We start from the raw sequence: 27470 nt of genomic DNA on the forward strand, positions 1-27470 counted from the left end.
TGCTGAAGTAAAGAGAAACTGACAGTAGGTCCAACCATCCTAAGCCATTTATATGGGCTTGCAGGTCATAGGAAGTTGAATAAAACAATATTTTATCTGTGGTCCGATGTCTTATTACAGAGAAATCATTGTTTTTCTTAGATTTTAACTGCTCATTACATATGATGAGCCGGAGATGGATCTCCCTGATAACCTGCCTCCAGACCTTATTTTACTGAAAGGGGACATTACCAGTGTGAGACATGTAATGCCCGACAGCCTGATCTACATGTCTCGCACTGGTAACGCCCCCTCTCGTTTAAAATAAGCCCTGGAGGTAGATTCTCTTGAAGAGCTGTGTCCGGCCCAGAAATTTTAAAAGCTCATTTACATATTAAGAAAAACATGGATTTTTCTAGAGTAAGACATTTAAATCGTAGATATTAAGGTATCATTTTATTTAACTTACTATGGCTTGCTTGCCCATATAGTCTGCTTTGGAGGGTTGAACCCACTGACAGATTACCTTTAATGCAATTTAAGATGAGATATCACATGTAAGTTTTTCTTTGAACATAAAATATATCATATGTGCTAAAATAAGTATAATGTATTTAATATTGATATTTTCATTTCTTGTACTATTTTTCATGTGTGCTGTTCCCATAATCAGGTTTATGGCACAGATGAAGCTAATAACTGCAATATCTCTGGATGAGAACAGCTGCTCTGTGTGCAATACACACACATATACAGTATATATATATATATATTGATCTATCAGTACAGATAGGAAGTGGCACTCACCTGCCTTTTAAAAATATATTTACTCGCCATTATAAAAAATACTGGCTGCAGTGACTCTCGGGGGGGGATTATGTGGACTGCAGCTGTGTTGCATATACAAACGTCCGTTGTCCGCACGAATCCCGCTGGCTTTTCTGCAGCCTGTTTTTTTAATAGTAAATAAATGCATTTTAAAGTGGCTGATGAGTGCCACTTTCCTTTCTGGATTGATAAAATGCAGTAGTCTATGCTAAGTTGAGCACCACGAGGTCCATTTCAGCTGTATGGTGAGTCCTGTATCACCTTTGCACCTTGGGCATTTTGAATTCCACAAAGTGATCTCTTTTGCTCCATATTAGACTTGACTATTGTAATGACACCCTATTTATAGTTGACGTTACTCGTTAAGGAATTAGTAGCCATGAGGAATTTGGTAACTCATTTGTTACATCCATCATTTTTGACATTTTAGCTGAGAGACGCATAATGTAGGTGCAGAGAGCATGATTCCAGGGATGTGTCACTAATTAGGCTGTGTGCTGTAGTCTTAATACAATCAGTTTTTTATAGCCAGGTGATTATAATTAGAGGACTAGGTCTCACATGCTGGCCAGTCACACTAATCTGTGTAACCACACCCCCATCACTGATTGGTAGCATCCTGACAATGTATAGCGTTCAGAGGAAGCGGTCAATCAGTGGTCGGGGTTATTCATAGCTCAGCATTCTGACCACTGCTGCATCTGCAGAGAAAACAGGGATTCTTTCCAAATTACACCGAGCAGTTGAGTCAGTGATATATCACTGGAATCCACCCCGCTGCCTCTTCAACATGCTGCTCTCAGATTATGTTGCTACATCTTGCTGACAGATTGCTATTTAGCAATCCGTTTCTCCCAACATTTCACTTAGTGTAATTTATGCTTTAATGAGCATGAGCTGAGGCATGTGAAAAGCATTTAATTACACTGTGTTTTGTAGTTGATGTCAGATTTGATTCCTTGTCTCTTGAAGACAACTCTTGTACATATGCATTAGTAGGTCATATGGATGTCATAGAGGCAGCTGCCATCCTAAATGGCCACCATATACTACATTGCTATTGGGGTAATAGATGGCTAGTCATTTCTTTTTCTGGCAAAATAAGCGATTGACTGTTGAGCGGAGGGAGTGTATATAGATAGATAGTATATGTCTATGTATGTATACGTGTGCGCGTATATATAATGTTTGTGTGTATATACTGTATATATACTCACACGCTTAGAGCACCCTTGGTCAAAATTACTGTTATTGTAAACAGTTAAGCAAGATGACGTTGAAATGATCTCAAAGGCTATGTGAACACGTTGAGTATTTGCTTGCAGAAATTTCAGCAAGGTTTCTGCATCTCTTGGCAGGAAAAATGCTGCGGAAAAAAAACCGCGCATTTTTGCATGCGTTTTTATACCGCAATGAAGGCTTTTTTGAGCTAAATAAAGATATTTTAAAAAAAAGTTTTGTGATGTAATTTCTTGGTTCAACACCACCTTTTTCATGCTGATGCAGTAGCATCAGAATAATGGGATTAGGGCTTGGTGTCAGCAGCTGTCACTGAAACCTAGCTCTAGGCTTAGTAATGAAAAGGTGTCAGCCTGACACCCTCATTACTAAGCCAATAAGTAAACACAAACGCACACATTGTCACCAGCCTATGTACAGGTGTTAACAGAATGAACGTGCATAGGCTGTAACTAACCAGACAGTGACTGTTAATTTTAAAGAAAAAAAAATGGAAAAATAAAATTGCTTGGGCTCCCATGTAATTGTAATAACCAGCAGAGGGAAAGATTATGGCTGGGGGCCAATGTTTTTAGCCTGGGAAGGAGCCAAAAGCCATAAAGGTTCCCAGGCTAGTAATATCAGCTCACAACTGTTTGCTTAGCCTTTACTGGCTAGTTTATAGGGGGACCCCAGAAAAAAATTGACGCAGGGTCCCCCTATAAAATCTAACCAGCAAAGTCTAGGCAGACAGCTGCGGGCTGATATTAATAGCCTAGGAAGGGGCCATGGGATAGTGAGTTTTTATTTTAATGTGTATGTAATTTTACCTTTTTTTTTTTTTTTAATAACTGTGACCACAGATGCCATCAGATGAGACTATTTCTCCGATCAGCATCATCTGCTGTCACTGTTATCAGTGACAGCATACGTAGCCCAATAGGAGCAGTAGTCTCCTCTGCCCATGCCAGCAGGTCACAGTTACAGCTGCGGGGCAACGCTGACATCTGACAACGTGATCCCACAGCGCTCTGACCGATGGTACCAGTGGTAGCGTTACTGCGGGTGACAGCCACAGCTGTGGGGTCATGCTGACATCTGACAACGTTACCCTGCAGTGCTCTGACCGACGGTCTTACCAGCGGTAGCATTACCGCGGATGATTGTTACAGCACGATCCCGCACTGCTCTGACCGACTGTCTTAACCGCCGATAAGAACTACCGCGCCGGTGTTTCCCTTGCTGTCACACAGATAGACAGTGTGGGAAACACCATAGGAAGCTGGTAAAACACAAAACAGACACTCAGCAAATCCGCAAACATTTTTATACCTGCGTTTTTGCTGCGGATTTGACTCAATTGAATCAATGGGTGCAGAAAAGCAAATTGAACTGACATGCTCCAGAAAAAAACTGCAAATACGCACAGAAATTTACTGATCATGTGCACAACACTTCAGGATTGTCATTGAATTAGCTTGCATAAGGATTTCATTGCGTTTTAGGACCATTTTTGAGCGGAAAAAAATGCCGCGAAAAAGCATAAAAAACGTATCGTGTGCACACAGCCTAAAAAGCCTAAAGTTAAAGATGAGACATTTCCTTTGTATTTTAGGCCCAAAAAAAAATGCTTTTACATTTTAAGAATTGCAAAAAGGATAATGGGACAATGCAAATGTTTGAGCACGCTGCATGGTTAGTACCTAGTAACTCCCTCTTTTGAAAGTATCACAGCTTGTAAACATTTTTTTTTGTAGCCAGCCAAGAGTCTTTTAATTCTTCTTTGAGAGATTTTCATCCCTTCTTCCTTAGAACATTCTTCCAGTTCTTTGAGATTCCTGTGTCATCTTGCATGCACCACTGATGTGATGTTCGGATCCAGGGGACTGTGAGGGCCACTGTACAACCTTCAGCATGGTCCTTTTGAGGTAGTCTATTGTGGATTTTGACCTTATATTGACCTCCACTTTTTCTGTTAACTGCCATTTCTTTCATGTAGAACTGAGACCCATCTTCTTATGGCCTTCTGCTTTGTGGGCCTCCACCATTTTCATTCTCAGAGTGATAGGCAGCTGCTTAAAATAACCCATGGCTTCTGTTTTTGACACTAGGTCAGAGGAGGCAGGGTTTTTATAAAGCTTGCAAATTTGCATCACCTGGCCCTTCCAAACAATGATTGTGAACAGGATAATTTAAGTTTTGCCAAGGTTACAGAACTTATCTGAGTACACAAATCTCAAAGGGTGCACAAACTTTTGCATTGGCTTATTTTTATTTTTCTGATTCTTGAAATGTAAAAAAATTCAATTTTTTTTATCAGTATACAAAGGAAATGTGTCATCTTTAACTTTAGGCCTGTTGGAGATCATTCAATCTCTAAATTGCTTAGCTGTTCACAATAACAGTAGTTTTGATCAGGGGTTCCTAAACTTTTTCATGCCACAATGTGTATGAGATATATATATATATATATATATATATATATATATATATATATATATATATATATATATATATATATATATATATCTCAAATAGGTTTGGACCGTGAAGAAGGCGGGTTAGGTCGCCGAAACGCGTAGTCCCATTTGCGTTTATTTCTACCATGCACTCTGGTTCCTGATCCTTGTGGGTCGTCTTTTTAACCTTGTTGAAGAAATAAAGAAAAGCATCATTTTACTCCAATCCTGGTTTGCTGAGTTCTTGCTGGATTTCCTTTTTGTTCTCCTATTGAAGGATTTACTCCTAATCCAGTCCGTGCAGGAACTTGATTACCAGGTGGGAAAGACCCATGAGTCTCATTGCTGTAGCTGGACACTGACATACATACTCATATATCTAATATATATACCATATTTTTCGGACTATAAGACACACCGGACCATAATATCCACATAGGTTTTAGAGGAGGAAGTTTGGAAAAAAGATCGAAGCAAAAAATGTGGTCAATTCTGTACTTAATATCCCCTATCCTGGTATATATGGTCCCCTCATTCCCATCCTGATACACATGGCCTCCTCATCCCTATCCTGGTGTGCATGGCCCCCTTATCCCTATCTTGGTGTGCATGCCCCCCTCATCCCTACCTTGGTATGCATGGCTCCCCTCATCCCTACTCTGGTTTTCATGGCGCCCCCTTATCCCTACACTGGTATGCATGGCTTTCCCTCATCCCTACCCTGGTATGCATATCCCCCCCCTTATCCCTTTCCTGGTGTGTATGGCCCTCATCCCCATCCTGGTATGCATGGCCTTCTCATCCCTAGCCTGGTATGCATGGCCCGCTCATCCCTATCCTGGCAGGAATGATCACCATTATCCCTATCCTGGTATGCAGAGCCCCATCCTTAACCTGGTATGATTGAACCCCATCCTGATCCTGGTATGCATGGTCCCATCCTTATCCTGGTATGCATGGTCCCCATCCCGGTATGCATGGGCCCATCCTTATCCTGGTATGATTGGACCCCATCCCAGTCCTGGTATGCATGGCCCCATCAGAATACATTAAAAAACAAACCATTACACTTACCTTTCCTGAGTTCCCTCGCAGCCTCCTGCTCCGATGCGAGCAGCTGCTTTATGCTTATAAGCAGTGCATGGCAGGGACATCATGCGCTGTTTGCAAGCCGAAGGGCAGCTGCCGGAATACTCACTCAATGCTCTGCACGCCGGGACTGTGTGCGCACAAAGCAGTAAGTATTCATTGCTTTCTAGCGTGCATAGTGTCAACCAGAGCATTCCTGCAGCTGCTGGCAGTCACGTGCTGATACTTAAGAGAAATGAATATTCACCCCATCCCATGAATATTCCTTTCTCTTAAGTATCAGCACACATGGCAGCTGCAAGAAGGCTCCTTCTGACACTGTGAAGGAAAAAATCAGGCACTCCCAAATGCAAAAAATAGAAGTTCTTCTTTATTATTCACAGCTTAGTAATCCACATGATATACATTCAATATATATGTTTTTTTTTTTTTTTTGTTTTGTTTTTTTGCAAAAAATAGAAGTTCTTCTTTATTATTCACAGCTTAGTAATCCACATGATATACATTCAATATATACGTAACGTTTCGGTCACTATTATGGACCTTCTTCAGACTGAATATGACACAACAAAGAAAAAATAAAACAAAAAATCACATAAATTTCAATTCAAAATATTACAAAACATAACTGGTTTCAAAATACCTATCAACAACAGATATGGTCAATGAAGACCAGAGCTGCACAGAAAAACAGGTTCTACAGGAGTGAATCCTATATGCATCAGATTATCTGGTAATCACAAAAATAGAAACATATAATAATCATACAAAGAGATAAAGTATCCCATATGAAACAGCAAAAAAATATCATATAACATACTATGGGAAGACACAGATATAGATGGAACTACCAATAAATGGGTTACCAAAGAAATACTCAATATAGCTATCAAATCATCATTCAGTTAATATCATAGATAAAGGCTAGTGATAAAATGACCAAAAGACTGACATCAGAGATCTATATAATGCAAAATACCTAGAAAAAATAAAAGGGAGAAAGAAAAAATACAAAGTGGCTCCAAATGCAATCATTTATTGAGGTGCCTTTGAAAAAAGGAGACCCAATTTTAGAAAAAAAAAAAAATCTTGTTAAGGCTCAAAGGTGACCAAATGAGTCACAATAATGTAGATTAATCTGAACAGACTGCACTGTTAAGAGACCACAAATAAAATGGTCCCACCAACATCCTATGAAAAAAATGCAATGGAATAAAGCAATGATGCTTACCATGTGGAGCTGTGAAAATCGCCACGTGCGGGAAACAATGCGCTATAAGTTATGTGCTGCCATGTAAAGAAATGCGCTACTGGTGGCTGTGTGCCGTTGGGATTATATACCCAACGGAGGTGCGCACTAATGTGCACGAGTGTGAGCTGACAGGCGGGGATGAGCCGAGAGTGAGGAGTGGAACGCTCAATGGAGCGCAAACCGGAAGTGCGTCGCGGACGCTGCCCGCGACCGGAAGTAGTGGAACGCAATACGGATGCGGCGGTGAATTCAATGGTGTTTCAATGGAGCGCAAACCGGAAGTGCGTCACGGAAGCTGGCAGCAACCGGAAATAGTGGAACGCAGTACGGATGCGGCGGTGAATTCAATGGTGTCTCAATTCTTCTAAGCGGCTTGTCTCTCAGTGCAGTGACACTAGGTGAAAAGAAAAAAAGGGGCACATTACAAGGCGGCTTATATGTAGCCTAATGTACAATATTACTATGAATAGGCAGTTTACTATCTTGCTAAAAAAAACGGAAAGGAAAAGAGGGGGATCAAAATAAAAAGGGGATAAGGGACCATATAAAGAAAAAAACCCTTGTGGGAAAAATATAAATAAAAAATAAAAAAATGTAAAAATAGGGAAAAAAAAGAAATACTACATGTAAAACAGGCAACTAACTAACGAGAAAAAAAAAAAAAAAAAAAAAATTATAAAAATAAAAAATGTAAAATAAAAAGTAAAAATGGGGGAAAATATTAAAAATAAAACAATGACGGAAACAAATTATTATAGACACCATACCCCTCCAACGATACTCTCTAACGAGATTGTTGCTGCTGTAAAAAATAAAAAAAGGAAAAAAAAGGAAGAAGGTTAAGAAGAGATCTCGTGATATCAATCTTAAAATAAACTCTTAACATCATATTCTCTATTTAACCCTTTGGGTTCCAAAGTTTGCAACGAATGAATCCAAAAGGCCTCCCTGAGCTTTAGTGATTTCACCTGATTACCCCCTCTTCTATGTGCTGGAACTTGTTCGAGGACAAGAAACCTTAATTGGGCTATAGTGTGACCCGCAGTGTGGAAATGAAAAGGTATGGGTAAATGATGGCGTCCACAGCGTATGTCAGACTTATGATGCGAGATCCTATCCTTCACGCTCTGTGTCGTTTCCCCTACATATACTTTGCCACAAGGGCACTTAATCGCATAAACCACAAACTTAGAATCACAGGTGTAGAACCCCTTAATAGGGATATCTACACCTGTCTGAGGATGTGAAATAGAGGAACCTTTTAAAACGTTAGCACATTGTGCACATTGTAGACACTGGAAGGTCCCTCTTTTCTGTGTTTGGAGAAAACTTTGCCTAGGAATTTTTAATGCAGAGCCAATATCTGCTCTGACGATCTTATCTCTCAAATTATTGGGTCTCCTAAAACATGGGAGAAAAGGGACCTGAAAATCGGGTATCTTCGGGAAACTATCCCGAAGTATGGACCAGTGTTTACAGATTTTTTTGTGCAATCTGTACATAAAAGGATGGAAAGTATGGACGAAGGGGATTCTAGAACCCATACTCAATTTATTGCGGGAACAGTTGTCATCCCGACACTTCTTAAGCAAACAGCGGGGATAACCCCTCTCCACAAATTTCTCTTCCATATTGCTTAGTCGTGTAGAACGTATTAGGGGGTCACTAACAATCCTTTTAATTCTATCAAATTGTGAAATGGGGATTGACTTTTTCACTGCCACTGGATGACAGCTTTGGTATAGCAACAAGTTATTCCGGTCTGTCTCCTTTGTAAACAAATCTATAGACAGATTACCAGAGGTGTCTTGTATAATCATGGTATCTAGGAAACTAATCCTAGATTCATGACTACTCAAGGTAAAGGTCAATTCGGACCAAATGTTATTGAGGTATATATGAAATTCCTCTAACGAGTTAAGTGATCCATGCCAAAGGCAGAATACATCATCGATGTATCTGCGCCAAAGTAAACAATGAGATTGGTAGTCAATGTGTGGGTATATGAATTCCGACTCAAATTGGGCCATGAAACAGTTAGCATAAGGTGGAGCCATGTGTGACCCCATAGCTGTCCCCTGTATTTGAAGATAAAAAGAATCTTCAAAAAGAAAAAAATTTTCTGTCAATACCATTCTCAGCAAGTCCATCAAAAAATTAATGGCATTGGGCTCAATTGTAGACCTCTCTAATAGGAGTTTAGTTGCCCTCATTCCCTTCTCATGTCGAATAGAAGTATATAGGCTGTTGACATCAAAGGTCACCAGTAAGGTGCCTTCTGGTAATTGACCAAAACCCTTTATAATCTCCAGAAATGCCCCAGTGTCCAAAATAAAAGAGGGAGTGTCCTTAACTAGTGGAGTAAGTGTTCTCTCCAGAAGTTGGGACAATGGGGATAATATGGAGTCAGTTGATGGGACTATTGGTCTACCTGGGGGATTATGGAGCCTTTTGTGTATTTTCGGGAGTGTACACAAAAATACAACAAGTTCCAGCACATAGAAGAGGGGGTAATCAGGTGAAATCACTAAAGCTCAGGGAGGCCTTTTGGATTCATTCGTTGCAAATTTTGGAACCCAAAGGGTTAAATAGAGAATATGATGTTATGAGTTTATTTTAAGATTGATATCACGAGATCTCTTCTTAACCTTCTTCCTTTTTTTTCCTTTTTTTATTTTTTACAGCAGCAACAATCTCGTTAGAGAGTATCGTTGGAGGGGTATGGTGTCTATAATAATTTATTTCCGTCATTGTTTTATTTTTAATATTTTCCCCCATTTTTACTTTTTATTTTACATTTTTTATTTTTATAATTTTTTTTTTTTTTTTTCTCGTTAGTTAGTTGCCTGTTTTACATGTAGTATTTCTTTTTTTTTCCCTATTTTTACATTTTTTTTATTTTTTATTTATATTTTTCCCACAAGGGTTTTTTTCTTTATATGGTCCCTTATCCCCTTTTTATTTTGATCCCCCTCTTTTCCTTTCCGGTTTTTTTAGCAAGATAGTAAACTGCCTATTCATAGTAATATTGTACATTACGCTACATATAAGCCACCTTGTAATGTGCCCCTTTTTTTCTTTTCACCTAGTGTCACTGCACTGAGAGACAAGCCGCTTAGAAGAATTGAGACACCATTGAATTCACCGCCGCATCCGTACTGCGTTCCACTATTTCCGGTTGCTGCCAGCTTCCGTGACGCACTTCCGGTTTGCGCTCCATTGAAACACCATTGAATTCACCGCTGCATCCGTATTGCGTTCCACTACTTCTGGTCGCGGGCAGCGTCCGCGACGCACTTCCGGTTTGCGCTCCATTGAGCGTTCCACTCCTCACTCTCGGCTCATCCCCCGCCTGTCAGCTCACACTCGTGCACATTAGTGCGCACCTCCGTTGGGTATATAATCCCAACGGCACACAGCCACCAGTAGCGCATTTCTTTATATGGTAGCACATAACTTATAGCGCATTGTTTCCCGTACGTGGCGATTTTCACAGCTCCACATGGTAAGCATCATTGCTTTATTCCATTGCATTTTTTTTCATAGGATGTTGGTGGGACCGTTTTATTTGTGGTCTCTTAACAGTGCAGTCTGTTCAGATTAATCTACATTATTGTGACTCATTTGGTCACCTTTGAGCCTTAACAAGATTTTTTTTTTTTTTTTCTAAAATTGGGTCTCCTTTTTTCAAAGTACCTCAATAAATGATTGCATTTGGAGCCACTTTGTATTTTTTCTTTCTCCCTTTTATTTTTTCTAGGTATTTTGCATTATATAGATCTCTGATGTCAGTCTTTTGGTCATTTTATCACTAGCCTTTATCTATGATATTAACTGAATGATGATTTGATAGCTATATTGAGTATTTCTTTGGTAACCCATTTATTGGTATTTCCATCTATATCTGTGTCTCCCCATAGTATGTTATATGATATTTTTTTGCTGTTTCATATGGGATACTTTATCTCTTTGTATGATTATTATATGTTTCTATTTTTGTGATTACCAGATAATCTGATGCATATAGGATTCACTCCTGTAGAACCTGTTTTTCTGTGCAGCTCTGGTCTTCATTGACCATATCTGTTGATAGGTATTTTGAAACCAGTTATGTTTTGTAATATTTTGAATTGAAATTTATGTGATTTTTTGTTTTATTTTTTCTTTGTTGTGTCATATTCAGTCTGAAGAAGGTCCATAATAGTGACCGAAACATTACGTATATATTGAATGTATATCATGTGGATTACTAAGCTGTGAATAATAAAGAAGAACTTCTATTTTTTGCATTTGGGAGTGCCGGATTTTTTCCTTTATGGTATATTGGGACTGGTATCCTGTTCTGAGCACCCCTCATCTATTTCCGGAGTGACGTGTCTTTTTTGTCATACCTTCTGACACTGTGCACGCTAGAAAGCAGTGGATACTCACTGCTTTGTTCGCACACAGTCCCGACGTGCAGAGCATTGAGTATTCCGGCAGCTGCCCTTCGGCTTGCAAGCAGCGCATGACATCCCTGCCATGCACTGCTTACAAGCATAAGGCAGCTGCTGGATTCTGAGCAGGAGGCTGCGGGGCAACGCAGGGAAGGTAAGTGTAATGGTTTTGTTTTTTTAATGTTTTCTGATGGGGCCAATCATACCAGGATAAGGAAAGAATGGGACCATGTTTACCAGGACCGGAATGGGGGCCAATCATACCAGAATGCCATGAAATAGAAATGAATATTCATCGCCTTCCACGCCCATGGGCGCAGAATGCAGTGAATATTCATTTCTCTTTAGCAGCGGGCACAGGAGTTAGCTGCAGCAGCCTCTGTGACTCGCTGCTTCGTCGATGCTGCTCCCCACCACAGCCAGAGCATACGGACCATAAGACGCACCCCACATTATCCTCCACATTTTTGCAGGAAAAAAGTGCATCTTATAGTCCGAAAAATACGGTATATGTACGTGTGTATATATGTGCATATATACAGTGTGCCCGTAAAGTCCTGGTGCACTTTTGACCAGTCACTGTAGAGCAACAAAAGACAACATAAATGTGAAATCTGCACCAAATAAAAGGAAAACCCTCCCAGTTTCTGTAGAATGATGTGGCAGCATGTGCACATGCGCAGATGATGATGTAACACCGTGTAAACAGAGAATCACAGACGTTATTCACTCTGTTACACCAGACATCCTTACCCGTGTGTGGCAAGAACTTCACTATTGTTTGGATGTGTGTAGGGCAACAAATGGAGCCCACATCGAACTGCACTGAATAGGTATGAAACTGGGAGAGTTTTTCTTTTATTTGGAGCAGATTTCACATTTTTGTCGTCTTTTGTTGCTTTCCAGTGACTGGTCAAAAGTGCACCATGACTTTACGGACACACTGTATATGTGTGTGTATGTGTATATATATATATATATATATATATATGTCTATTTGTGCATATATATATTTCTAATGTCTATTTGTGCATATATATATTTCTAATGTCTATTTGTGCATATATATATCTATCTATAATATTTTATATATATATATATATATATATATATATATATATATATATATATATATATATCTTAAAAAAAAAAAATAAAGGGAACACTATTTCATTTGCAACAGGCTGTTTGTGTTCCCTTTATTTTTTTGAGCAGTGTGTATGTATATATATTGTGGTGCAGTGACCACTATGTCCGCTAGGGGGCGCTGTGTGGGTGTCCCAGGACGGGCCTACAGGCATATCCATTGTGGTAATGGGTAGAGGATGCTGAATGACCGCTATGTATCCCAAGTTAGGTGGCCTTGAGATACAGGCTCGAGTATTGATCAGCAGAGGTACTGCTGACGTTTCCATTACAATGTGTCAGGGAAGCCTGTGTGTGGATGTGTGTAATAGGACCTTTAGTGAGGTCATAGCCATGTGATCACCTGTGAGTGTGGTTATGGACCATATAAGGTACCTGAGGTCTGGTCACATGAGAGAGTGCATGGATCTGATTGGGCCATGTGGAAGGTCCCGGCAGGCCTAGGTGGAGGAAGGTGTGCTACCTTCCTGAAGACCACGTGCTGAGGCTGCAGACCCGGTGAGGCCTGTGGATATTGGCTATATGTGAGGACGGATAAGCCTCCTGTGTTTGCTGAGGCTCCAGGACTGGGCCTGAAATAATGGATACTTATGTTTTCGCCTGAGCTAAAGGCTATTCCTTATGTTATGTGCTGGTTTATGGGTTATGGAGCAATAAACCCTATGAACTTTTAAAGGAACGTGCCTCCTGATTGTCTCCCGTGGCTCCTGAGCGAGTTGAATTCCTACAAATAAATAAATATATATATATATATATATAGTGCATATATATAATGTGTACATATGTTATATATGATGTGAACATATTTTATATATCTATGTCGCATGAACAATCCCTTTCCATACATCTTTCAGTGTTTATTGCTTGGGGTATGCGTAGTCATTTATGGTTCCAGAAGCAAAGGTTGTTAGCTTCCCTAGGCCTGGTTGAGACAGACTGTGTCTAGTAAGGTACTAATACAGTGAAGGAAATAAGTATTTGATCCCTTGCTGATTTTGTAAGTTTGCCCACTGACAAAGACATGAGCAGTCTATAATTTTAAGGGTAGGTTAATTTTAACATTCAGAGAAAGAATATTAAAAATAAAATCCAGAAAATCGCATTGTATAAATTCTATAAATTTATTTGCATTTTCCAGTGAGAAATAAGTATTTGATTTTCTACCAACCATTAAGCATTCTGGCTCCTACAGACCAGTTAGACGCTCCTAATCAACTGCATTAAAGACAGCTGTCTTACATAGTCACCTTTATAAAAGACTCCTGTCCACAGACTCAATTAATCAGTCAGACTCTAACTTCTACAACATGGGCAAGACCAAAAAGCTTTCTAAGGATGTCAGGGACAAGATCATAGACCTGCACAAAGCTGGAATGGGCTGCAAAACCATAAGTAAGGCCTAAAGATAACTGCGGTTTCATCTGTATAGACATATGTAGAGAAATCTACAAGGACTGCTTCAGCACAGTTGCTACATGTACTCCTCAAAATGAAAATTGCAAGACAAAGAAGGAAAAGTTGTGGAATTATGAAAATCAAACGATTGATATCTCGATCTATTCAGTATCAAATATGAATGGCATGTGAAGAAATACATACACTTGCACGTCTTGCTATGCTATCAAATGAGGCTCTTAAAGGGAATCTGTCACCCCTTTTTTGAGATATCATATAATGATATCATTCAATTGTGTGTCACATAAGAATTCTCTTAGGAATTTTGCTTCCCCCTGACCCCGCACCTTTCATGTGTAAATACCTTTTTTATATCGGTTCAGATGTATGCAAACTGCCGCTGTCCGGTCTGATGGGCGGGGCTTATTCACCTGCTTCCCCCTCCCTGTCTTGCTCTATGCATTTCTTCTTGAGTAGACCAAGACAGGGAGGGGGGAGCAGGTGAATAAGCCCCGCCCATCGGACCGGACAGCGGCAGTTTACATACATCTGAACTGATATAAAAAAGGTATTTATGCATGAAAGGTGCGGGGTCAGGGGGAAGCAAAAGTCTTAAAAGAATCCTTATGTGACACACAATTGAATGATATCATTATATGAAATCTCAAAAAAGGGGTGACAGATTCCCTTTAATCGTTGTGTGAAGAATGTTCTTGCTCACTGAATTCACTTGGGCACAAAATTGTCAAGATCTGCTTGTGGCAGCAACCTTTGTAATTGCTGACAAATGACATTGCAGATGTGCTTGATGGCAGACAACATCGGAGACGCTTCAGGCCATGGTAGCACATTTAGGTCACACAAGCTGCTCACAGTGGCGTAAGCATCATGGTGTTGACTAGTTAAAAAACTGCTCCTGGTATACTTTGAAGACAGTTGCACCACTGGTTACAACACACAATCAATGTAACGCTGAACTGTTTGTGTACCTGGAATGAAGACTAGCAGGGTACGTCTACTGTACATTATGGCACCCCACACCTTAATCCCTGAAGTAGTATTGATGTGACATTCACTCATTAAGCTCTCTTATGACATTGCGTATGTGGTGTCCAGATGGAGACCAGGGGCTGGAATGGAGGTCTATCCTCTTCAGTGATAAGTCCTGCTTTTGTCTTGTGCACAATTATAGCCAGAGATTGGCCTAGACACCATGTGCGCATTGCCCTGAGGGTGCCTTAGGGCCCCGTCACACATAGCGACGCACCAGCGATCCCGATAATGATATGACCTTGTCAGGATCGCTGGTGTGTCGCTACATGATCGCTGGTGAGCTGTCAAACAGGCAGCTTTACCAGCGATCAGCACCAGTGACACGCGGGTAGCAAGTGACGCACGTCGCTTAGTTACCCACTGTGTACCTTAATTACCAGCGCGCTGGTGCAGGGAGCTGGTAACCAAGGTACACATCGGGTTTCTAAGCGGCGCGCGGCACTTATGAACCCGATGTGTACCTTGGTTACCAGTTCCCTGCACCAGCGCGCAGGTAGCTAAGGTACACATCGGGTTTCTAAGCGCTGCGTGCCGCTTAGAAACCCGATGTGTACCTTAGTTACCAGCGCCAGCTCGCTGATCACTGGTCTCCCGCCTGCCACACGCAGTGATGCGTGCTGGCCAGCGTGAGACCAGCGATCAAAAAAATGTCCTGGCCATTCCAGGACGATCAGCGATACCCGACAGGGGGCCGGTCGCTGGTAAGTGTCACACACAGCGATCTCGCTGGTGAGATCGCTGTTGCGTCACAAAACTTGTGACTCAGCAGCGATCTCGCTAGCAAGATCGCTGTGTGTTACGGGGGCTTTACACCAATCCTAATTCCAGAATTATCGTGTGGAGTGGCATAATGATTGGACTCCTTTAGACGACTTCTTCCCAGGTACACCAACAGCTTGGCGTTATATTGACTTGGTCGTGGAACCAGAGCTACGACCATTTCTCCAAATGAAAACTGCGCTTATTATGTGTAAATATAAACATTGCGTCCTCGGGGTGTATGTATACTAACACAGATCTGCTTAATCTGTGGTGTGAGTGTGTCTCGAATTGTGATTGGCTAATTGTTTCATCGGTATAATATGGGCTAACATATGTAAATCCCTACATATTCAGTTTCAAAATATAGTCCAGTATATAAAAACACAAACACACTGTAATCAATTTCTGATGTCAAACACTGGTATTCCTTTGTCGCCCTGTTAGGACACCTAATTCTCAGTCCCTGCTTAAACAGCGGAGGTTGGCACCCCAATGAATTTGACAATGACGCCCCTGCTTCTCGGTGACTGTCCCTGGAGACCTGTATATATGAAATCCCTAGTAATTGTCTGAAGATTCAAAATGATATACAAAATGCAGACAAATAGACTCAATAGTATATGAGGACAATGTACCCCAAGCAATCACTGACTCAAAAAAATGGGAGGACAAAGATGCTGTGTGTGGATAATGAGTCGCTCGTCGGCGCCAGCAGGAAGCTGACGACGAGAAATGGACCAGGCCGATCTCGCGCGATTAGCGATATCCAGCGGGGAGCCGGGTCGGAGGTAAGTGTCACATGTAGCGAGATCGCTACCGATTTCGCTGTTGTGTGACAAAATCGGTGACGCTTTAGCGATATCACTAGCGATCTCGCTATGTGTGAAGGGGGCTTAAGATTTAAAGGGCCTTGTTTAAATATCCCACTTTCTATGAGACCACTCCCCAAACATATCCATGTATTCCTGTTTTAAGGGATTACTATGCATGGAGTCTGTCCCTTTTAATCCACTGTGCCTATGCCACATTTATTGGATACTAGAGGTCTTCACATATGCATCTGTCATTACTGCACATGTTCTTCTTGATTGCGTTCCACATAATGTGCACGTGTCTGGAAATGCCCCACACTGGAACGCACAGGTCCTATAGGGCACGATTGAGCATGACGGGATGCATGAGGAATACCTGTGTTTGAGATCACAAATTGTTCAGTGAGTTGTATGTTTTGGTGTTTTTATATACTGGATTACAGTATGTATGCGTAAACTGTTTAAATAAAGTATATTGTTTTAGTAGGTGTTTACGTATGGCAGCCTATGTTTCTGAGACGTCTTTTTTTCATCAGAATATTTCCAACTGTAGCCATACAGATATATACATACAGGTCGAAATGTTGCGCTGTGATTAGTATATGGAGAAATAAAGGACTTTTATGTGGGACTTCCTGATGAGCGTGGTCTTCGATTAGTTTTGTGGATTTTATATTGAGTGAGTGGCTGTGGTACATTTTGACCATGTTGCCCTAATGTGTACGGCAGACATGCATATTGGGAGAATTTCTCCAAACTGTGCCAGGAATTGGTTTTCAACACAATGTCAGGCCGCATGTTGTTTGTGCTGTCAGCAACCTGTTTAGCCTAAAAGTGTTGCCATTGCCTGCAGAGACTCTTAGCAAGCACGTGGAACGTTGACGTCGGCAAATGCAAACAAAGCTGCCAGCGGCGGATCTTGATTATTTGCGTTGTCAAGTGCATTCAGCATTGCTTACCATTCTTCAGGAAACCATTAATAACCTCACTGATGGTATGCAGAGTCATGTATGAGAATGCATTTCTGTACCTGGTTCTCGAAGGCGATACTAAATAAATAGAGATGTGAAGGGGCAACTGATCTGTGTCTAATTGTCCTGACCAGTTCAACATAATTTTGCTAAAGTTGCTGATGAAATATAGGTGGCTTAATTATGCAGCTTTAGGATGCCAAATTAATATCAAACACCTCATTTAGTGAAACTGGAAGATCTGTTCATGATGGTTCTCCTGCAAACAGCACAGATGGTATTACAGAAGACTTCAGCCGATCTGCTAACAGCAGAGCTTGGGGCTCCTCAGACCCTAAGGGACAATGTATCCGGCTATATTAAGTGACTCCTCTCTACTGAAATCAACAATGTTCTTTTTTAGATCAAGGAAGTTTATAGACTCTCTTGTGACTGGGGCAGAAGAATAATTCCATCAGTACTAAGCAAATTTCCTTTAGCCGTGGAAATGTTTGTTCAGTAAGCAGAGAGTTGTATGGTCATTGGAAGCAGCATTTTATGAGAATACCACTATAGTGAGGGCCAGTAGTCACCAGTGACCAGCCAATCAATCCATCCATGGAAAGGCCATCTCCATGGCATCATACAGCAGTGTGCTGAATTATGGCAGTGTACGTTACTCCTCTGTACGCCTAGACCGTGTGCCCACGATGAGCTTTTGGGGCGCTTTTGACGCTGCAGCAAAAACGCAGCGTTTAACAGCACCAGCAAAGTAGATGGAATTTATAGAAATCATTCACTTTGCTTCTTTCTTTATGCTGTGTAACCTCGCCTGCAGTGCCTATATTTCCAATCTGCAACTTGTCAATTTCTCTTGTGGGTACGCGTAGTTTTCTGTGCGGAATTTCCCCGTAGACTTACATTAGATGCAGAAAATAAACCGGTATAAGGCACATGCATTTTCAGTGCGTTTCCACTGCAGAAATGCATAAAAAATGCCTGTAATAAACACCTGAGAATGTGAAATATTAGAAAATTTCAAAAACAAAGCAGCTTTATTTAAAGCATAACACACAAAGCAGAAGCAAAAAACGCAGTGTTAAAAAAGGCACAAAAACGCAATGAAAAAGTACATGTAACCTAATTTACGTAAGAGATGCAGAAATTCTGCAACTTCAGAAACTTGCCATATACTCATCGTGGGAACTTAGCCTTAGGAACTGTATTAGCTATACATGCATCCATTCACTGTCACCTGTTATATGGCGAAAAGAGCAGCTGTCCCATCATTCTTCACGTTTCTCATTGTTATTTCTCATTGTTTTCTTTTCTCATGTGTTCTCACATTATATTTCTCTAAAGATGACATTTCTCTGTTGAAGTTTTCTTTTTTTCATGTTGTATATTGTTCTGGTGTCTGTCTCTTCCTTTTTTCCATCGCTTCACTAAGGCATGCTGACTGTGGCTTCTTGCATGTGCGGCTTTTCTAGCTTGTATTCTGAGTCTGTGAAAAAACTGCGCTCCTCTCACTTAAGTAAGTCAAGTCCCGACAATAACGCATGATACTTTAACCTTTGTTTAAAGAGAATTTGTTACCTCTTTCTACCACCAAAACTAAATACAAAAGTGTGTTGGTCATGAAATTGCAATGTACGCCATAGCTTTGTGTTCAAAGACCACAAATGGAACCTTTGTTAAATGGGTTATCTGGTCTAAAATGAAAAGTCTGCAGTCACAAATGTGTTGAGCGAGGCTGCACCCATTTGACTGGTTCTGACCGGGAGTATGCATTTCGCAAACCTTGACCACCGTTCCCCTGGCAGAAAACTGCAAATGTTTGCATTGCACAGTGTTTGTGCTGAGAGGATTCACAAGTCTGCAGTCGCACATAGTGACTGGCGACTTTTCATTTTAGACTGGAGAACCTTGGGTTAAACATAAGGATTCAGAGGGGATTGTCCAGAAACTGCTCTCTTGCGGAGAAATCGCCTTTAGACGTGGCATGCAAATGAGGCTGGTAGTGCTTTGGATGGTACTGACTTTCTATGCCTTGACTCCCAGTTTCATTCTTCACTTCTGAGCTCCTTCACATGTCAGTCATTTTATTTTTTTGTACACGAAAAGAGTTCATTGGTGTTTTCGATTAGAGTATCATAAGCGTTTTGGTCAGTGTGTCGGTATTTACTATCATTTTCATCATGCTTTTTCATATGAAAGAAAAAAAAACTGGAGGTTTCTCAAGCTTCTTTAAAATAGTCCATGAAAAATGGACAGCACACAGATGGCATCCAACTGTTTTGCTTGACCACTTTGTCTAAGGGGAAAAAAACCATGTGAGCTACACCGTAGACTATCATAGATTCAAGAGCTGTTCTAGAGGAAAAAAAAACCCATGGATAGCAGTCACACCAAAAACTGATTCAAACACAAACAGAGAGCACAGAATGACAATTGTGCAGAAATATCCTGCAGTAAAACATATACCAGTAGTCAGCAAGTGCTGATAAAAAGATGATACCCAATATAACAAATACAGGGTATTTAGTCGATAAATTTTTTTGCAAAAAAAAATGTATACCAAGCTGCTCCACCGCATCAAGGTAACCCCTATTGAAGCAGTCCCTATCTAATGTATTTAAAACTTGAACATGTGAACAGTGTCTAAATGAACAGGATGAAGACAGGCGCTTCTTGGTCTGGGCATTTGGTGTAAGCTAGCTCTTTATGTGCATGTCACACAAGAGAGGGGTGGGGTCTCTCAAATCATGCATAGGCACGGAAAAAACTGGATTAAAAACACATGTAACATGCACACATATGAACAAGTCGGTAGGACACTGTTCAAACCACCCACTGACTCAAACACAAACAGAGCACAGAATGACAATTGTGCAGGAATATCCTGCAGTAAAACATATACAGTGGGGCAAAAAAGTATTTAGTCAGTCAGCAATAGTGCAAGTTCCACCACTTAAAAAGATGAGAGGCGTCTGTAATTTACATCATAGGTAGACCTCAACTATGGGAGACAAACTGAGAAAAAAAAATCCAGAAAATCACATTGTCTGTTTTTTTTTCATTTTATTTGCATATTATGGTGGAAAATAAGTATTTGGTCAGAAACAAGCAATCAAGATTTCTGGCTCTCACAGACCTGTAACTTCTTCTTTAAGAGTCTCCTCTTTCCTCCACTCATTACCTGTAGTAATGGCACCTGTTTAAACTTGTTATCAGTATAAAAAGACACCTGTGCACACCCTCAAACAGTCTGACTCCAAACTCCACTATGGTGAAGACCAAAGAGCTGTCAAAGGACACCAGAAACAAAATTGTAGCCCTGCACCAGGCTGGGAAGACTGAATCTGCAATAGCCAACCAGCTTGGAGTGAAGAAATCAACTGTGGGAGCAATAATTAGAAAATGGAAGACATACAAGACCACTGATAATCTCCCTCGATCTGGTGCTCCACGCAAAATCCCACCCCGTGGGGTCAGAATGATCACAAGAACGGTGAGCAAAAATCCCAGAACCACGCGGGGGGACCTAGTGAATGAACTGCAGAGAGCTGGGACCAATGTAACAAGGCCTACCATAAGTAACACACTACGCCACCATGGACTCAGATCCTGCAGTGCCAGACGTGTCCCACTGCTTAAGCCTGTACATGTCCGGGCCCGTCTGAAGTTTGCTAGAGAGCATTTGGATGATCCAGAGGAGTTTTGGGAGAATGTCCTATGGTCTGATGAAACCAAACTGGAACTGTTTGGTAGAAACACAACTTGTCGTGTTTGGAGGAAAAAGAATACTGAGTTGCATCCATCAAACACCATACCTACTGTAAAGCATGGTGGTGGAAACATCATGCTTTGGGGCTGTTTCTCTGCAAAAGGGCCAGGACGACTGATCCGGGTACATGAAAGAATGAATGGGGCCATGTATCGTGAGATTTTGAGTGCAAACTTCCTTCCATCAGCAAGGGCATTGAATATGAAACGTGGCTGGGTCTTTCAACATGACAATGATCCAAAGCACACCGCCAGGGCAACGAAGGAGTGGCTTCGTAAGAAGCATTTCAAGGTCCTGGAGTGGCCTAGCCAGTCTCCAGATCTCAACCCTATAGAAAACCTTTGGAGGGAGTTGAAAGTCCGTGTTGCCAAGCGAAAAGCCAAAAACATCACTGCTCTAGAGGAGATCTGCATGGAGGAATGGGCCAACATACCAACAACAGTGTGTGGCAACCTTGTGAAGACTTACAGAAAACGTTTGACCTCTGTCATTGCCAGCAAAGGATATATCACAAAGTATTGAGAGAAAATTTTGTTTCTGACCAAATACTTATTTTCCACCATAATATGCAAATAAAATGAAAAAAAAAACAGACAATGTGATTTTCTGGATTTTTTTTTCTCAGTTTGTCTCCCATAGTTGAGGTCTACCTATGATGTAAATTACAGACGCCTCTCATCTTTTTAAGTGGTGGAACTTGCACTATTGCTGACTGACTAAATACTTTTTTGCCCCACTGTACCAGTAGTCAGCAAGTGCTGATAAAAAGATAACAAATACAGGGTATTTAGTCGATACTTTTTTTGCAAAAAAATGTATACCAAGCTGCTCCACCATGTCAAGGTAACCCCTTTTGAAGCAGTCCCTATCTAATGTATTTAAAACCTGAACATGTGATCCTTGTCTAAATGAACAGGATGAAGACAGGCGCTTCCTGGTATGGGGACGTGGTGTAAGCCAGCTCTTTATGTGCATCTCACACAAGAGAGGGGTGCGGTCTCTCAAATCATGCATAGGCACGGAAAAAACTGGATTAAAAACACATGTGACATGCACACATATGAACAAGTCGGTAGGACACTGTTCATACCACCCACTGACTCAAACAAAAACAGAGAGCACAGAAAACTGATGCCTGAACAAGCCCTAACCCCCCTGTCTACTAGGCAATTAATATGTTGCTGCAGTGCTATCTAAGGCCTGTTTCACACTTCCGTTTGCAGGCGTCAGTCACAGCCCGTTGTTTGGGTAAAAAAACAGATCTGACAGATTTTCCTGGCGGATCCGTTATTTTCCCCATAGACTTGTATTGACGGTGGATTGTGACGGATCGCCTTCCGTTGCGTCCGTTGTGCGGCGGGTCCGTCAGGAAAAAAAAACATCCATAGGAACGTTTTTTGTCTGCGTCAAAAAGGCGGACATCCCCGTCCATCACATGCGGAATCAGTTTCTTTAAACTGAGCATGCCCGGAAGAATTTCAGGAAATTTAACCCCAAAACCTGTTCTGGCACAAAATCTCTCTCTCTCCCCCTCTCTCCCTCTCTCTCTCCCCCTCTCTCTCTCCCCCCTCCCTCTCTCCCTCCCCCTCTCTCTCCCTTTCCCCCTCTCTCCCTCTCTCTCTCTCTCTCTCTCCCCCCTCCCTCTCTCCCTCTCTCTCCCTCCCCCCTCTCTCCCTCTCTCTCTCTCCAGAATCATGTTCCTTTACATTCCAAAATCTGCAGTTTCGACGGATCCGTCAAAAAACTGAACAACAGGTTGAAAAAAACGGATGCAACTGATTAAACGGATCCGTTTTTCTGGCGAATTCGCTAGACGGATCAGTCGATAAAAGGATCAGTTGCATCAGTTTTTCACTAATTTCGACGGATCCGTCAAAACAGCGGATTTTGACTGATGCTGAAAACTGAAGTGTGAAACAGGCCTAAGGACTCATTTAACATACCGTTGTCTGTCATCCGTGCGTCCATTTTTACCATCAGTGTCATCCGTGTCCATTTTTACCATTAGTCTATCATCCGTGTGTGTCAGTTTTTACCATCAGTGTGTCATCTGTGTCTCTTTTTACCATCAGTGTGTCATCTGTATCTCTTTTTACCATCAGTGTGTCATCAGTGTGTGTGTTGTTACCATCATTGTGTCCATTTTTACCATCAGTGTGTCATTGGTGTCCTTTTTTACCATCAGTGTGTCCGTTTTTACCATCAGTGTGTCCGTTTTTACCATCAGTGTGTCTGTGTCCATTTTTACTATCAGTGTGTCATCCGTGTGTTCATTTTTACCATCAGTGTGTCATATGAGTCCGTTTTTACCATCTGTTCATCCATGTCTCCGTTTTTACCATCAGTGTGTCAACCGTGTCCGTTTTTACTATCCGTGTGTTCGTTTTTACCATCAGTGTGTCATCCGTATGTTCGTTTTTACCATCAGTGTGTCATCCGTGTTTTTCTGGTATGGATACAGAAAGGAAGAGATTACAAAGCTTGTTCTATACTTTGCAATGTTAAATATGGATGGCACATTGATGCCACCCTGTGCTATATGCGTTGTTCACGATCCCTTAGACTTGTATTGAATCTTTTCATTCGTGCTGCCGGGAAAAAAGCGGACAAGTTTCTGTGTGTTTTGTAAGGACACATGGTCCTATAAAAACACTGACATTTGAACAGCAGCATAGATTATAATAGGTGCTCACTATATGGCTATGTGCACACGTTGCGGATTGGCCTGCGGAATTTTCCACACAGAAACTGCATCTCTTGGCAGAAAACAAAGGCCAAAATGCTTCCGGTTTGCATGCGGAATTGGTGCGGTTTACTTGTGGATTTGTTGCAGATTGTCATGCGTTTTTTGAAGTGCAGATTTGCCTTACTCAATGTATAGTCATTGGGTGCAGAAACGCTGCGGATCCGCACAAAGAATTGACATGCTGCGGGAAAAAAAAGCAGCGAATCCGCACGGATTTTTCCGCAGCATGTGCACACCAATTCTCAAATTCCCATTGACTATCATTGGTACTGTACTACACTGTGGATTTGATGCAATTCCGCGCGTCCAAAAACGCTGTGGAAACGCATCAAAATCCGCAATGTGTGCCCACAACCTATCTGTAAAAAAATAAATCTGCTACAACAAGGGCATCTGAATGAGGCCTTACTGTCACCGGGGGAGGACAGAGTTGGGCTAAGAATGGAGCCTTTAGCTGAGGCATAAAAATCCTCCGTTCCGCTCTGAGCACTTCCAGCTTCATTTGGATATCACTTCTAAAGTTTATTTTTCTGCAACAAAGTAGCTCTTTTATTAATAAGTGTTTCAATTGTGATCTTAGAACCTGCATACGTGTAATCTTGGGGGGATAGGATGGGCTGATTGATTCCCTTTAAAAATATGCTTTGTAATGTTATGTGAGTGATATGAGCGTCAATATGTAACTTTGCCTCAATTTCACTAGATAATCATTTAAATGTATAAAAACCTGTTCAACCCCATGTAGAGATTGTTAATTTGTTTAACCATATAAATGAAGATATCTTATGATACAATCCTTTATAGTTTTTTTTTTTTCAGGAACATACCGTTCACAGCCTTCTGACTTCCTGCTTAATGGGGGCGGTGTGCTCCTGTAGTTTGGCAGATTGGATCAGCAGCATGGTCATGAACCTGGCCCAAACTGTGCACGCTTCCATATTCCAACCAGAAGCACCTTGGTCTCTGGAGCACAGGGATGCAGAAACTGGCCAGATTCAGAGCAGCGCTTGCAAGCTTTAAAGAGAGTCTGTCACCTACTTTTGGCGGGCTATTTAAATGAGGTCGGTCTAGTCCGATGGGCGGTGTTTCCAATCTTTGCCGCCTCCCCATCCTTTGCCACCGTCCGCAGTTTTTTCATGAATAGGAGTAGGTGTCCGCCATTTTATCGCCCGTGCGCTAAGCATTCTTGGCTCTCGCACGCGCAGTATGTTTTGCCCAACTGCGGGCAAAGCCGAAAAGCCTGACTGTGCATGCGCCGGTTAACTAAGCCCCGGAAGTATTTTGCTGTGTTCCGGGGCCTAGTTAATCGGCGTAGCGCCTAGATTTAGCAATGGTTCATTTTCTGATGAGACATTCCCTTTAACTGTACTGCATCTTGCCTTCTTTCATATTACTGGTAAAGGACTACATGTGCAGGTACAGACACCAAACAACCGCTCATTTTGGGATAACAATCCTATCACATGTAAAATGGTGGTCCACTACTCTGACAACCTATTCTCAATCCCTTTGTTTCACCCCCAGTGAAAAAACACCTAAACTCACCTCTGGTGCCGGCACTGTTCCATATGTGTTGGCAATGGCTTTCCCCTGGGATTGCGTGACATTGTCACTGTGGTCAGTCAGCACTGGCTTCACTCTTACCGCCTTCGGACAAATCAAGACATTTGGAGGAATTCTGAGAGCATCAGTTCTCACTTCCTCCGTATGTCAATTACGTCTGTAGGAGGGAAGGGTAAAGCCAATGCTGATTGGCTGTAATGATTGCTTAACATAATGTCACTCGATCCCCGGGGAGAGCCAGCGACAACACCGCTGGAACGACACCAGCAACGGAGAAGAGCTTAAGTGTTATTATATTACTGGGGTGAAACATAGGGATTCAGAGGGGGCTGTCCAAGTAGTTTGCTTGGTGCTTGCAGCATCTCTGAGGCCCTGCAGACATTGCTTGGTAACAGCCAGAGAGAGCCACATGTGGTTCTCCATCCACTGAAGATGAACACATTTGCAGTTGAGATCTTTAAAGTACAGTAGCAATGCATAGTACAACAGTTGCATAATTTCTAAATGTTAGTGTACGTCAAACCCAGTGTTTGCTTTTAATTTATGTGAGTTTACTCACATTCTTAGAGGGGCATTTATTGTAAAAGGTTAAAAAGCTGTGTAAGATTAAATAAAATTGTATTCTTGCCTGAGTAAAATGAGATGCGCCCGTGTGTGTAGGATCAGTGGTCATGTCTGTTAATAATGCACTGGATGCATACGTTTAACCCCTTAGTGGACTGTGGATGTGCTTTAATGAGTCATTCACAAGCTTTATTTTCCAATTTCAACTTTTTACAGCAGGGCTGTAAAGTAAGGTCATGCTGCAAGTTTTGCTAAAATCTACATGCCGCTGCTGTTAGTTACAGTCATAGGTATTTTAGCCCGAGGCAGGGTGAATGTCTCAATTGCACTAAGTATATAAGACCGAAAAAGAATAACGTGTTGGGAAAGAAATTTATAAAGAATTCAAATCTTTTATTAATGAAATGTAGTATTATAAAAAGGAAGTATGAGAGGATTTAAATGAAAAAACAAATATAGCAGCTACAGATAGTGGGTGACCCCCAAGCAGGGTAAAAAAATATATAAAAATATTTTATTATGGTAAATAGGTCTCCCGTCCTCAAGACCCACCAACAGATCATATTTTCAGGATTTCCTTTGTATGGCTCAGGTGATAATTGCTTCACCTGTGCAATACAAAGAAAATCATGAAAACATGATCTGGAGTTGGGGAACCCTGCCTTAATGAACACCCAGATATGAAGAAATAGTAATAATCAGTATCATGAATCAAGATAATGGGTATGAGAGAAGGCACTAATCAGAGGTATTTTAAAAGAATAGAGCTGGAGAGAAAGACAGTGCCAACACTATTTATAATAACCTGGGAAGCGTATGAATAAATATAAGATGCAGTAATGCAAAAGTGTAAGAGGACCCCTGATGAAGCATTGGTGAAACGTGCGTAGGGTGTGGTGGAAAGCATCTCTGCACTTGGTCCACTATTTCCTATATCCTCTGAAACGTTTGCATTACTGCATCTTTATTCATATGCTTCTTCGGATATTCTAATAGTGTTGGCATTTTCTTCCTTTCCATCGCTATTGTTTTCAAATACCTCTGATTAGTGCCTTCCCTCATAACCATTATCTTGATTCAGGATGCTGATCATTACTATTTCTTCATACCTAGTTGTTAATTAAGGTACACTTCATGTCATCTGTTATAAAAAAAATATTTATTTTTATATATTTATTTACTCTGCATGATGCTCCCCCACCGTCTATTTGTCGTCTCCAACTTGCTAAATTTCATTAATAAAGATGAGTATCCTTTTTATTAAATGCTTTCCCAGCATGTTTTTCTTTGTCGATCGTCGTGGTATCTGACCGTGCAGCACGGGGTGAAGCTGGAATAGGTTTCTCATAGCGTTGAGTTCTGTGATGAAACAATCAGTCTTCACAGCTCAGCTAAGGCCAGGTTCACACTACTACAGTGATCGCCGCTGAA

The 27470-nt window shown here is 41.3% G+C and overlaps 1 protein-coding gene across 3 annotated transcripts in view; it reads left to right on the top strand.

The window, feature by feature from the left end:
- The window catches only part of STXBP5 (syntaxin binding protein 5), a 492483-nt gene that overhangs the window by 406353 nt on the left and 58660 nt on the right, over positions 1-27470 (top strand). The gene's annotated exons all lie outside the window — the stretch shown is intronic.

The sequence above is a fragment of the Dendrobates tinctorius genome, unplaced genomic scaffold (assembly GCF_039654945.1).
Source record: "Dendrobates tinctorius isolate UK_male_01 unplaced genomic scaffold, ASM3965494v1 ptg000250l, whole genome shotgun sequence".
Taxonomy (NCBI): Eukaryota; Metazoa; Chordata; class Amphibia; order Anura; family Dendrobatidae; genus Dendrobates; species Dendrobates tinctorius.